We start from the raw sequence: 15,205 nt of genomic DNA on the forward strand, positions 1-15,205 counted from the left end.
AGGCAATTGAAAGTTCACCTTGTGTCATGAATCGTAGTTCGTTTTCAAGTTCAATGGCCCGGGTATCTTTATTTTCACGAAACAAGTCTTCAAGGCTCTGCCATATGGAATGAGCGGTGGAGTTTTTCTTGACTATGGATGTGAGGAGAGGCTGAGTGAGAGTGACATAGATCCATGACTTGACAATGGAGTCAAGGGTATACCATTCTTCATCCTTATCAGACGTTGGACGTGAAGTCCTGTCGAGAAATCCAAGCACCCGATATCCCCTGCAGTGAGTTTCAAACAATTCGCGCCAGACATCATCGTTTAATTCATTGAAGTCGAGAATAATAGGAACATGAGTTTTGTTTTTAACAACACCATATGGCTTCTGATTGGTGGAGGTTTTGGAACCTGAGGATTCATCACCATCGATGGCTGATTATAGAGAGTGTAGATGGAGAGAGAGGTGAAGAAGAAAGAAGAAAAGAAAACAGGGGAGAGCAGAAGGTTTATCGACGATAGAGTTGGTGCACGTCAACAGGAGGATCGTGAAGAGGAAATTAGGGTAGATGGGTTTTTCTCTGATACCATATTGGACGATATCTTTGCTCAATGAAAAGGAATTATAATAACAATGATTAAATACAAGATTACATGGCCCCATGTGCTAGGTAACTGCTGGGCTAAATACAAATACACGCTATAATGTACAATACAATAATACATTAATAGTTTTAAAAATAAACAAGTTAACAACATTTTTATGTCATACCGGTGTAAATAAATTTAAGAACCAAATTTGCTAATACCAGCACACAAGCTCGATTACTATGAAATTTTGGCAACTTTCTCATAATTAATACTTGATTTTTTAATATTAAATATTAAACAAATTTCAATCCATTCAATTTAGAGTTATTTCGGATTAGTATTAATCAAAACAGTTATGTTGAATAAAGAGCATCAGCATATTTACACCATATATAATACATAGGTAGTGCATTAATAATGCGTTTCCCCAAATAATAAAATTTACAAAACCTTGTAAATTGTTTTTTTTTTTTAATAGAAGGAGATTACTTCCAAAAAAACAAAAAATATAACTTTAATAATCTTTATAATTACTCTATGTGAGTCTAATAATAAAATTAAACCACTTAATCACAACCTTTTATCAAAACTGAAATTATCATGAAAATTAAGTTGGAACTATTTAATGTGAAAGACCCTTACAAACTTTTACGTAAAATCAACAACATGACCAACGGTTAAAAAAAAATTGCCACTTCATAAGGTCAATTTACACATGTCAACTCATGATTATCTGCTAGTTAACCAAAATCTGCAACAAGATATGCTAGGCATCCACAATTGTGTTTACACATCAAAAATAGTTAAAAATTAAAAGTAAAAAAACAAAGCCTACTTCATAGCTCATAGTCTCTAGTGTTATCAAAAGTTGGAAAAGACATTTGGATAATACCTGCTGGGTCAGCGATTTGGGAAAAAAACTCTCCTGCCCTCTTCTTTGTTCTTCTCCAAAGCCACCGAGGTCGGCGCCGTTTTTCCTTCATTCCGACCTCCGCCTTCTCCGGCCAGAGCTGCGTCAACAAAGGTAAGCAACCTCTTTTTTTTAACCAGTAGTTCGAATGGCTATTCTTACGTTTTTGTTTATAATGTAAGAAATCAGAATTTGTTGCTTTTATGGGGTTATGAAAATCTGAATCAGAATTCTTGTTGGTAGTTTGGTATGTATGAAATCAAAACGTATTGTATTTGTCAAGGTTTGAGGAATTGGTTGAAAAGGTTATTGTAATACATCAATCTTAACTGTTTACATTATTTCAGTTTTAGTTCCAATTTACCCTCTGTTTTGACTTTCCTAAACTCAGAACTGCATTCCCACTTTCTTATGAGATGCATATAGCTGGTTTTCTTGTGCTTTGGGTATATTATCTGGGATTAATTGTGAGTTCTATTACTGAAGATCCTTATCATGTTGATGATGATTATGCTTCTAACAAAATAGATGAAATGGTGGCTGATGATGAATGGAATTCATTTTGTATAATGATATTATGTGGTTATTTTTGGTATAGCTTTATTGTAATTGCTTGAGTTTGTATTTATACAATCTTATTTCATTCTAATTTATAAATACTTTATTAAATCTAAATTTTGAATGTTGTAGTCAAGAATCAAATATTTATTGTTATGAACTTATGATACTTGAATTCATGTGGGATGTTGGTGATCTTTGCTCATACACACATGCATACATATCAGGTGTTAAATGGAGATGAAGGCTATGATTTTGGAGGCTGATATGGAGATAAGGGTAAAATTGTCATTTTTCATCAGTAGCACATTAGTCGGATGTACAATCAAATAACATGATTTCTTACTTGGTCAGGATTTTTTACCTAGTTAGACCTTTCCCAGTCATCACTCAACAATCGTAGCCCTAAAACCATTAATTAACCCCGAAGACTTGGACGAAATTCCTTGATAAATCTGGTTTGTTGAAGCAACCATTCACGAGGCAAGAGAATACTGTGAGTCACACATTGCCTTCTCCGGTAAGTTGAATTGATTCGTCGCTATTACTCCATCACACACACACACAGTTGAATTAGTTCTTAACACTTCCGTGTTATTCTCGAATTTGCATTACAAAAATCTCAAATCTGCAAAAAGTCCGAACAACATCGATGACTATATCATAAAATACTTAAACAAAGAATCAATATCTACTTTTGTTGGTTGAGAATATATTAAAAGACATTGTACTTTGTAGGTTGAAATATAGCTGTATAATTAGTGTCATTTATTTTACTTTGATAAAAATATATTATTATTTTACAAATAAGTATTCAATTAATCTCACTTCAAAAGTCAACAAACTCCAATAATAATATTATTTTGATCTTACCTCACATACATCGTATGGTTACATATTTTATTTAAAGGTTATTTCCAATAAAGACATCACATTTGAGGTTTATTTTTTTGTTTTAAACCAAAAGGTTTATTTTTTTTTTAAAAAATCAAATGTTTTACAATAACTTGTTTTTTTACTTCTAAACTGGTTTAATGGTACCCCAATTAGTTTTATCCTTCAATATCTACAATCAATTTTTTCCCACTGAACAAATTTTTTACTTGATTTTTACTTTTATGAGTGTCGACCATGAAAAAAAAATCGACACCTCCAAAAATCGAGAACTAAAAATCGATCGAGACCTTCAGAATTCGTCGTTCCGAAATGATCTTACAACCCACATAAATTCCCACGGTCGTATCTTCCATTCTGTTAATCGATCGAGAACTGAAAAACGCAAATGTCATCGGTGTCCAGAAATCGCAAAATCGAAGTCAATTATGAAGACCCTAAAGGGTAGCTAAGATGCCTCTTTTTATGACGCATTGAATTTCTTTACCAACACGTATGAATGTCTCGTTGTATATGTCCGCATTTATGATACACATTTAGTAAGTATGTCTCGCTATGAATGTTGGTAGCTAAGATGCCTTTTGTCATGGCGCATTGAATTTTTTTACCAAAACGTATGAATGCTAAATTGAGCATGCTTTCAATAACTGTGGCACATTAATCTATTGATATCTAAAACATATATTTGAAAGCAATTCAATGGCTTCGATCATGAAATTGTTTTCAACGTAACCTTTGATCAACACGCTCCAAACAATTAGATTGATATGGTCATCACTTACATTTCCGAGCAAGTTCTCCACATCGGAGAGTCTTTTGCAATCTGTATAAGCTTTCATCAATGTGTTGATTATGTGACAGTTCACCATGAATCCACATTTTATAGTTTGTCCGTGAATCCCTGTCACGACTGTAGTATTTGCATAAGAGGTACAAAGGGAAATTGGGTAGTTTTCTATCCCCGGTTGATGCAAGTTTGGATATCATAAGCTCCTTTCTCCTCTTAAGAAATTCTGAGTTTATAAAGGTTGAAAATCTTGTCCACTTACACAATGACAAAATATTTTTGCCTTTGCTATACATTTCTTTAATGGATAGAAGGAAAAAGAATGTGAGGAAAAATGAAAAACAAGGAAGAATCGATCTAAGAGTTTTGGGTGGAGGGAGTTATGCTAACCTTGTGAAATAATGTAGATATGGAAAATATGGCGATGAATATTGTGATTTCTTGAGCGATGAACAGCAAGGCTTCGTGAGCGATTATACCAGGGAAAGAATGAAACAAGGATGCGAGAGAGAGAGAGAGAGAGAGCATCTTAAATTGATTCTTCACAACATTCTTGGCGAGCCCCTATTTTTTTATTTTTCTCACATTCCTTTTTCCTCCTATTATTAAACAAATGTATAACAAAGGAAAAAATATCTTGTCATTGTGTGGAAGGACAAGATTTTCAATCTTTATAAACCCAAAATTTCTTAACAGAGGAAGGAGCTTATGATATCCAAAACTTACATCAACCGGGGATAGAAAACTACGCAATTGCCTTTTATGCCTCTGATGCAAGTCTTGCATACGACAGTCGTTACAGGGATTCACGGACTAGCTATATAATGTGGATTCATGGTGAACTGTCACATGATCAACACATTGATGAAAGCTTATACATGTTGCAAAAAGCTCTCCGATGTGGAAAACTTGCTCAGAAATGTAAGTGATGACCATATCAATCTAATTGTTTGGAGCGTGTTGATCAAAGGTTACGTTGAAAACAATTTCATGATTGAAACCATTGAATTGCTTTCAAATATATGCTTTAGATATCAATAGATTAATGTGCCACAGTTATAGAAAGCATGCTCAATTCTCGCATTCATACGTGTTGCTAAAGAAATTCGCTGTGCCATGACGAGATGCATCTTAGCTACCGACCTTCACATCAAGACATCCTTACTAAATGTGTATCGTAAATGCGTACATATACAACGAGACATTCATACGTGTTGGTAAAGAAATTCAATGCGTCATGAAAAGAGGCATCTTAGCTACCGACCTTCAGGATCTTCATAATCGACTTCGTTTTTGTGATTTCTAGCCACGGATGACATTTGTGATTTTCAGTTCTCAATCGATTAACAGAATGGAAGATACAACCGTGAGAATTTATTTAGGTTGTAAGATTATTTGGGAACAACCATTTCTGGAAGTCTCGATCGATTTTCAGTTCTCGATTTTTGGAGGTGTCGATTTTTTTTCATGGTCGACCCTCATAAAAGTAAAAATGAGGTCGAAAGTTTAATCAGTGGGAAGAAATCGATTGTACATATTGAGGGATAAAGTTAATGTGGTACCCACTAAACCGGTTTAGAAGTAAAAAACAAGTTATTGCAAAACATTTGTTTTTTTAGAAAAAAATAAAACTTTTAGGTTTCAAACGAAAAAACCTCAATTGTGAGATTGGAAATAACCCTTATTTTAATATGAAACTACGTAATAACTAATAACATCATAATTTACTTCATTTTATAGATGTGATGGTAAAAATTATTAATTATTAACTACAAAGAAATCAAGGAGCTTGAACTTAATTTGATTATGATAGTTTTTCAAATAATAGTAAAATGTATATATAAAAAATATAATATTTGGATTATTCTTGTGATTTAACTACTATATTCTAATTTTTTTGACGACAATAACCCAAGTTTTGTCATTTTTCATATGTTAATATCTTGCACCTGATATAATTGTTATAATAGATTAAAGTGTTACCCTAAGGTATTTTATCAAAGTGTAATGGATTTAGTAAAAAAACTTAATTCTAGATATTCCACTAAAAACCTATGAAATTTCACAAAATTTTCTTTTGTAACAATTTTAAAGTTGTCAAGATATATAACTCTTCCAATTTGAATCACTATGTAATTTATATTTCATAAATGTAGTGTATAATGATTAATGAATTTTCTCTGTTATGATAGTAACAGTTTTTTTAGGAGCACATGTTTCTTTTTCATAAACATAAGGTATAATTTTTTTTTTTGGAAATCCTTTTTAAATATATTGTTAACAAAACTAAAATTATGTATGAAATGAATCAACACATAGGTTTCCTTTTTAAAGTTAGAAGATGTGAAAAATGCAAGAAGACTGTGGTCCACATGTCTGTTTCAAGAAGAGGAATTGTTAGAAAAATAAGTAGAAAAGATCTAAATATGCTAATTTTAAATAACAATTGGAAACCATCTTACCATTAGATGAAGATTTATCTTTTATAAAAAAAAAACTTGAAATAAAGGTAATCTTTTTTCTTTGTGGTTTTGGGTCGTAATCTATACAAATAAAAAAGTTATGTATAATTCTTTATATTATTGTTGAGGGTGAGTGGAAAACTGCTTTGAAGATCACAGCCGTTCAAACTCCTCCAACTGCCATTTAAACTCCCTATTTACGGTTACAAGGACAGTTCCAACAATCGGTTTATCGCCGACGACCCTCCTCCTTCTTCCCACGTTGCTTACATACTTCTCTCCCCATGTTCTTTATGGAACAAGCAGATAAATCACCAAGAACAACACCACCTCTTGATTCGTTTGGATTTCTTAAACAATCTTCTTTCTCTGGATTCGGATGATTTTCATGGCAATCATCAATCATCACAATTGAGTTCGATTTCTCTGTAAATGCTTCAATTGTACAAGTAATCCTCTATCCTCTGTTTGTGTATTTCTTTTCTGGTTTCAATTTTTGAAAAAATTCTACTTAATTTGCAGTTCTCAAAGGAACAAGCATCCATGGATCCAGATGGTGATCATCATACATTGTTCTGAAAAACAATCTTGGTATCTCAGTACGGTTATAGATCCATATGGTATTATGTCTACTTTTTTATATATCCATATTTATGTTGTGAAAAAATCAGGAGAATATTTCAAGTGCTATTGCGCTGATTATATGAAGTTTTTGTTTTTTTTTATTATGTCGTTATTAGGTTGGGGAGTGGTGGTGGATGCAAGATGTGCGTGTGGGCTAAAGCTGCAGGAAATTGGTTTCAGGTTACAAATCATTTCAATAGTTTTAACAAACCAAATATATATATATATATATATATATATATATATATATATATATATATATATATATATATATATATATCTGAATAATTTGTAAGTTAGTTTCTTTGTTGTGTTAGGTGTAAGATGAATTATTTTCCCTTGATTTATGCTTCAAAACTCTCTTCTACTCTCCACCTTTCTCTCTTTTGAAGCTAGTTTGGTGATTAGAAGACCTCTTGAGTTATCTCCTTTAGTGCTTATTTGAGTTAAGCACTTAAAGGCTTAAGACACTTAATAATACAAGAAGGAACTAGCATTCCACGTGCCTTTATCTTGATGGTGGATACTTGTAAAGAAGATCATGTTCTTTGATTTTTATATCTTCATCAACACCCCAAAACTAAGTGGGTTCAAAGGCTTCAAATGTTATCTCTAAAACATCCTATGGTTGTTTTAATATCATTCTTACCTCTATAATTGGATCGTAGATGATTTGGTTTTGTTATTAACTCGAAAATAATATTATTATTTTTAAAGCTTCCGTTGCCGGTTTTATGAAATCGATCAAAACCCATCAGGACATACTCCAAATTTACGTGGGGCGTACTCTAATTATATTGGGCGTACTGGTGCCACATGTCGCCATCAAGAAATTGATTTATGAAAGTCATCTTATGTGACATTGCGGAGGTAATGTTTGATAAATTTGATCTAATTTGTTGCTTAAATGTGTGGCTAACACACAAAAGGAATATCGATTGTATAAACATTTGGGTTTCTAAAAAAGGTTTTTAAGACTTAAATTGTGTGATGTTGCGCCATAAAGGTGATTGTTTTGAGTCACATAAAGTCTGTTTGGTTTTTTGTTTTTAAAACTGAAAATAAAAACTGAATAGCTTCGAATGCAACAACCATTTTATAAAATGAACCCATTTTATAAAATGACAATTTTTAATTGATTGAAATGTTGTCTATATGAAAAAAATAAGCTTGATCATGCCTTCCTGGTGCGACTTCATTTTTGGTTCAAACACACATGTTTTTTTCTTTCTATCCTATGCTTTTTGGATAAAGTGTGTGTGTGTGAGCTATAATAAAAAAATAAATTAAAGTACGTGGAATATCTTCTGATTATAGTATTGTAATTCTGTTAATTTGTTTATTTTAGCATCAATATTCTTTTCTTCTAATTGACATTGTACTTTGAAATTTTTACTCATATTCTTTTCTTCTAGTTAGCATTGTACTTTGAAAATTTTACTCATTTGGGTTGATTTTTCAAAGTACATTGCAACCATAAGAAAAGAATAAAGACTTTTATTACTTGTATGAGATTTTGAGCCTTAACTTCTTTTTTAGTTGCTATGCTATATATATGATGGTTATGCATTTGATTTATTTTGTTGCCTTCAAGTGATATTTTCATGTTTTATTTTTATTTTTTATCATTTGTTTTCAATATGTAGTGGGAAAACTTAAGAGTACAGTTCCTATTTTATTATTTATGCTAAAGTAGGTTGCTATAAGTTGCAATCTGGCTTAAAATGTAAAATGAAAATATTTAGAAAATAATTAGTTTTGGTTAGACAAATATGATTTTGATTCTAATTCTTTTTATAATTTTTAGAGCTAAAATAAGTACATTTAAAAAAATAATAATAATAAGGCAAGACGTTGGTGCCACAATATTGGTTGTTGAGGGTAAATGTAAATTACATATCTATTCCTAACTTTTGTTAGTTTTGTTGCAATTTACTTAAAACTATAAAATAACTGCTTCAACAACAATAAATCTGGTTTAGTGTGGTTAAATTAACAATAAATATGTTGGTTTCTTTTTTAGTATCACTACATTATGCAATATATTGTCTAAAATTATATTTTTCACATATATATTTTTCGGGAACAATTTTCTGTTTATCTATGAGTATATTATTTATTCATTTACCCAACAGTAGTTATAGGTTTTGTTATATAACATTAAAATATATGGACAAAAGTTAATCAAGGCCAATTATGTGATTCTTTATTATTTATATTTCCAAAGTACAACTTATAAATATCAAGTATATTGTCTTTACCACCAAATTAAAACAAACTTATTTACACTTTCGTTGGAACATGTGTCATGCCATATTTGAGTATTTGACTAACATCTTTTCGAGAGACTCCATTAAGCAACCTTGATACTTAAAGACATTGTGATGTTCTTTTCAACTTATTTTACTCATTTTACCAGTAGAGGCCACATAATATATTTTTAATTGATAGTAGCAGCGTAATTTTTTGTAACCAATAATACACACTTATCTTTCTAAGCGGTAATAGCAACATACTTAATATATTAACAATCAATACCAACACTTATCTTTTTAACCAATAATAGCAATGTACTTAGCTCTTTCACCAATAATAGCAACATACATATCTTTTTAGCCGATAATAGCAACATACTTATCTTTTTAGTCGACAATAACAATGTACTTATTCAAGTCACTACTATTGCACCACATAATGTATCATCAATTGTATAGACGATGCCATTATACAAACAATTAGGATGCTTGTGCTAATATAGAAGCTAATCATTCAAACAATTCGGACACCGCATCCTTTACAACACCACACATAAAGATTTGATGCAAGCGAGTTCTCCTATTGCATGATGAGAGTGATGACGATATTTCAAGCTGTTTTATCTTAGTTCTAATGTGTTTTATGACATTCTTTTGAACTTTCAATTCATTTTCGAGCATTCTGTTTATTTCTATGAATTCATGTTAAGACTGTTTCACACTTAATATTATCTTAGATTTAATTTGGTTCATACAAAAAAAATTGTCAAAGGTACAATGATCATTAAAGACAAGGCTTCGTCAAATAAATGGTGAGTTTTTCGAAATCATAATCTTTATTTCTATATAGATATTGCAGTTGAACATGTTATTTCGGCTCATCGTTCTCATGAAGTTTTATGATTCGGTTTATGTTTCGATCGATTTTTTTGCCAGTTCCTTTCCCAGGTAGAGAATAAAACATTTTGCATTTTTCGTTTGTTCGTTAATAACCGGTTTGTTTTTATTATGAAGATATTGGTTTATCACCGGTTATTTCGTATCTCTAATTTCTTAAGTGTTTGAATCATGTTATTTTCCAACATCAAAACAACCCTCAAGTTTGCAATTAAATATAATCCTCACCAATTGAGCAATCAATACAGTGTCTTTGTTTTTAATTCCACAAATGCCATTTTTTAGACATTTGAAAGTATATTTATACTGAATTAGACAAAATTTGAAAGCACAATGTTGGTATGGGTTAAAAACTATTTAAATGTCTTAATAAGGAAAAAGTTTTAAAATCGAAATGTTGTAATAATGAAACAAAAAAAGGTGCGTAGCTATCATACATGAACAAATAAACTCTATTTCTGTTTATGCATTTATCTAGAAGTATAAGACTTGCGTTAAATGTTATTTCACAAAATGGAGAGTGGGGTGTGTGTGTGTAAACTCCTTATGTATTGTACAATGTTAATATTGGAAAAAATGAAAGAAATATGCTATAAAACAAAGTATAAACAATATATTGTTTATACATTTGTCAACATGTTAACCGGATGGGTATGACACTAGTTAAAGTAGGGTAGAAGGCGTTTTCATATGTACCACATAAATGCTTAATAAACCGAAATCCTGAGCTGGCAATTAAAATCCGTGACCAAGATCATGATTCATGAACTCATAAGTCATATATCCATTCACGTCAAACGGCAATTAAAATCCGTGAGCAAGATCATGATTCATGAACTCATAAGTCATAGTTTGACAATTAAAATCCGTGAGCAAGATCATGATTCATGAACTCATAAGTCATATATCCATTCACGTCAAACATTCACACACAAACTTTGAATTAAATATAAGAAATGCCAATATATACAGTAAATACTTTTATGGATTTATGTATTACTAATTATTGTTTTCAATTACAATATTTTCTTTCAAACGCGAAATAGCTATGAGGATTTGATTGAATTCACATAGAAACAATTTTACTTCTCATCTACAATCACAGATATTAATTTTCAGGAAAAATTGTATCCAAAATTATACAATTAAAGAATTTCGGTGTAGAATTTTACATTTTCTAAAAAAAAAATAGATAACTTTTGTCGATAATAAGGTCGTACATATCCATCATCTATGCAAATCTTTACCTTTTTTTAAAGATATTTTATGTCACTATCCTACCTACCTTCTTCCATCTTTCTTAAGTTAGAACTAGAAAGGCGGAGCATGCTATGCATGGGTCGGGAGATCTTTTTTGCTACTATCTGAAACCTTGTATTTAAATTGTTATTACATATATTACATGCCTCATTCGCCGTTCCAACTATCAGGTTTCACAATTTATGTCAACTGTTATGTGTTATGAGTGTCTGAATAAGAATGCCAATTCTAATATGCGTAAACAGATAGATTTCTTGTCACATTCATACCATATATTATAACTTATAACTGTGAATGCCTATATGGAAATAAATGCTTTCCTGCCTTCTTATTTGTAGTCGTTCATGTTGTCTACGTCTAGAAGCAGTTGAGAATCTTTTAGCTTCTATTGTAGACAAACTTCTTAAACATGGTCATTGGTTCCTGTTCACATATAGTTTAATTAGGTAGGGCTTATAGGGAAACAAAAATGAAAAATGGGTCATGCTTCATGTTAAACTCTTTACCTTGGGTAGCACCCTATTAAGTTCCATGCTTTGCAATGTGACTTAATCAGACCTGCATATAATGCTACCTAGAGCATAACTACACATACTTCATTGATTACTTTATAAACCAACTGTTTTGCGGGCTTATAAACAATTATCGGTTCTATGTATACTTTTCAATGTGTAACGTTATAATTGATTACATCATTTGAATTACATTTTTTTTGTAATATGCAAAAAAATATATGTACCTACGATAAGGAAAAAAATGGAAGTATATGTTATTTCTTACTGGATGTCACTTTTTTGACCTTGACAGTTGGTTATGACTCGGGTTGATCATGCTGCAAAAATTTAAATGGGTAAAATTTAATATAGTAAAAAGAAAAAAAAACGTCTGCAAGAAATAGCAACTCACTTTGAAATAAACATAAAAGAAAATTAACAAATACCATGTTTTATAAAGTAGAAGGCCATTTCAGGTACCTCACAGTAGTCATTTAGAAATTAGAATGCCATTTCAAGCATATTGCCATTTTTTACACATTCCACATTTAGTATGTGTTTATTCCTAAAAAAAATCTGATAAACCTTGCAGATGTGAGGCACATCATCACTTTCACCTTTCTGCCTCATATTTGCCCTAAAAAAGAAAACATTAAATGTTTCCGATAACTGACACATTGGTTCAGAAGTTAATCTCAGTAGATGAGAACATCAGTTTCGAAACCTTTGCCATGCCGGAAAGAAACAAACTCCTAGAGTAAAAAAGGAGTACAATGCTATATCTGGTATAGGTGCTAGCTCTAAAGAAATGAAAATACACTATAGGTGCTAGTTCTAAAGAAATGAAAATACACTACTATACTTGTGTACAGTTTAAAAAAATGATAGTACTTACTCATGTTATATTCTTTTTTAAAATATAGCTTAAAAACATAAACAAGTTCTTTTTACCTACCAACAAAGGGTACCTTTTTTATGCATATGCCTACTCCCCTTCATTATTAATCCAAACGTAAAGTGTTTTGTTTTTAGTAATTTTATCATTTCATGAGTACCCAATGGCTCAAATAATCAACAAGACTACGGAAGTCAGGGAATGTTACAACTCGATATTCATCTGATGGCTAATACGTCTGTGTTGCACCGAAATTCTATGGAGAGAGTTGCATAATTTAAGCCACTAATGTTTGCGAAGATTATGCCAGTACACTAAAATGTGACACGTTTGTTGTATTAGGAGTATTTAGGACTATTAAAAATAATTAAATATGAACTTCCATAGTCTCAGAACCATCTGAAATTAACAAAAGCAACAAATCATCAATTACAATCAACATAAACAAATTGAAAAGTAACAATTTTTTAGTATCAAAAGATTCATATGTTGCCCTTGAGGTGGTTACTAAGAGTTGCAGACATTATATCATATCAGAATCCAATATAGATGGATGGATGTGATTTTCTTTTTAAGTTTGCTTCTCTGTTTATTGCTTCTCATTGGCTTCTGGCTGTACAATGCCCAACCGAAAAGGGAAATTTCATTTCAGATATATGAGTATTTTATAACATGGTAAAATTATATTTGTTTACAACATTTAAAAATATATTATTTTTCTACTCCAAATTAAGTAAAAGGTAGTTTTATTTTGTATATAATTTTATATATTAAAAAGTAGGTAGATGTATTTACCATAGCCGGTAGTAGGTTGCCTTGGAATTTGAGTTTCCAATGGCCTTTTTCACTATAAATCTGTTAATAAACATCATTTTATTAAAAACGTACAAGTTAGAAAACCATCACTACTATGAATCCAAATGTTAAAATAGTGGAAAAGGAAAAATATAATTAGCTCTAATAAGTTTCTTAAAAAAGTACATATTTTGTCTGAGAAATCTGAACATCTTTTTTCACTTTCTCCCATTTGCAAATTTTCAAATCACAATAAATTAAAGAATTCCAATGTGCATTTCGCCTCCACACAGAATCAGGTGAGTGAGGTTATGGGTAAAGAGTTCAACATTACTTTTAGGTAATATAATAATAATTAACCTACATTTAGACCTAAAATATAATAATACGGATTACCTTCACTCCTCTGCAACAAATGGTTGTAGTATTTGTAATAAAAAATCACACCCACCAGATCATGTTAAATTTTTTTGTCAAATGAAACAAAATCCAACAAAGCGTTGGTTATAGACCTTAATGTTGTTCCATGCTTACTTTCCTAGAGCCAAGCAAATATATAGCAACAAAAATGAATTATGTAGCATTAATGATTCAATCTGTCGACTGCTATCTTGAAATAATGACATTTGCAAATGATATTGAAGATATTAAAATTAAGAGGACGCAAAGTTGCTATTTGTAGTATTTACCCAAAATTAAAGGCTAATAATAGCAACTTACTTCCATTTGTTGGCAGCAGACAACAACAACATAAATGTATGCTTCAGTCATAACCATTTATGAAATCCGTTTTCGTTTAGGTTCCAGAAAATGTACTCGTAGGGAAACCTACATGAAATGATTTTAGGTCAGCTTTAGGGAAACCTACATGAAATGATTCTTTGTTCACATGGGCTCATGGTTTTAATCCAATAGACCGGTGATTGGTTATCTGATTTTTGTAGAGTTACTTGTCAATTAAAAAAAAATCTAAACTTGAATAAAAAGATTTAGACAGAAAATTCAGAAACCTGGTTGAAGCATTCTATTGAGCAGTCGGGATGCATCATGAAAGTTTCCTAAAAATCACCCCAGTTACATGAATAGTTGTCTCCTAATTCAATATCAAAAGAAATTGACAGAACACAGGCAAAAAAGATGGTGTTTTATGTCAAAAAAAAAAAAAATCAAATGCTAATATACCTGACTGACTGGGTCATAGAAGCCGCCATGTCATTTCTTTTGCTTCTTCTAGTTGTCCCGATACATACAATACACATGTGCAATACACAATCCTTGAAGTAGTTTATCCCACGGGGGTGATCCATCTGAAAATCAACCCCTTGTCACTTGAGCAAGTCAATCGAGTCAAAAACATTATGTGCAATACACATGTGTAATTTTTTTTTTTTAACTCTAATGATTTTAATTAATTACTACATGAAACAAGTGAGAGCTTTAGGTAAATTCTTTTCCTTTAATTTCTTATGGGGCTTCTTTCAGTGGTTCTTCACAGGTGGAGATGGATGTGGATTTTCAAGCTTCCCAACATTTGGTCTTAAGCATATGAAAATACGTATGTGTTTTTTTATCGTTAAATGCATGAAATCGCAACGTATTTTCATTCATTTGTTTATTATAGTATACATTTTTTGTTTGTTTCTATAAGAACATTGTTAGCAAGGGTGAATTGTTAAAAAATGTTTAAATAAGAAAAGTATTGAAAATATAATAGTATAATTGAGTGGACTTTTTGAAGTACAATGCATTTATAATAAAAAGATTGGAATTAAGAGATTTTAGAAAGTAGGATGCTATG

The 15,205-nt window shown here is 31.1% G+C and overlaps 1 long non-coding RNA gene across 4 annotated transcripts; it reads left to right on the forward strand.

Moving 5' to 3' along the window:
* Positions 1-1,431: 1,431 nt before the first annotated feature.
* LOC111916184 (uncharacterized) lies at positions 1,432-8,494 on the forward strand. Of its 4 annotated transcripts, none has more exons than XR_006185309.1 (7): positions 1,438-1,600; positions 2,272-2,323; positions 2,399-2,564; positions 6,316-6,636; positions 6,710-6,807; positions 6,928-6,991; positions 7,129-7,532. It is a non-coding gene; the product is annotated as an uncharacterized LOC111916184 (long non-coding RNA). The 4 variants fall into 4 exon arrangements; XR_008226050.1 differs by having other exon boundaries at positions 6,494-6,636; XR_008226051.1 differs by lacking the exon at positions 7,129-7,532 and adding an exon at positions 7,570-8,494 and having other exon boundaries at positions 1,432-1,600; positions 2,399-6,636.
* The last annotated feature ends 6,711 nt before the right edge of the window (positions 8,495-15,205 follow it).

The sequence above is a fragment of the Lactuca sativa genome, chromosome 8 (assembly GCF_002870075.4).
Source record: "Lactuca sativa cultivar Salinas chromosome 8, Lsat_Salinas_v11, whole genome shotgun sequence".
Lineage (NCBI taxonomy): Eukaryota > Viridiplantae > Streptophyta > Magnoliopsida > Asterales > Asteraceae > Lactuca > Lactuca sativa.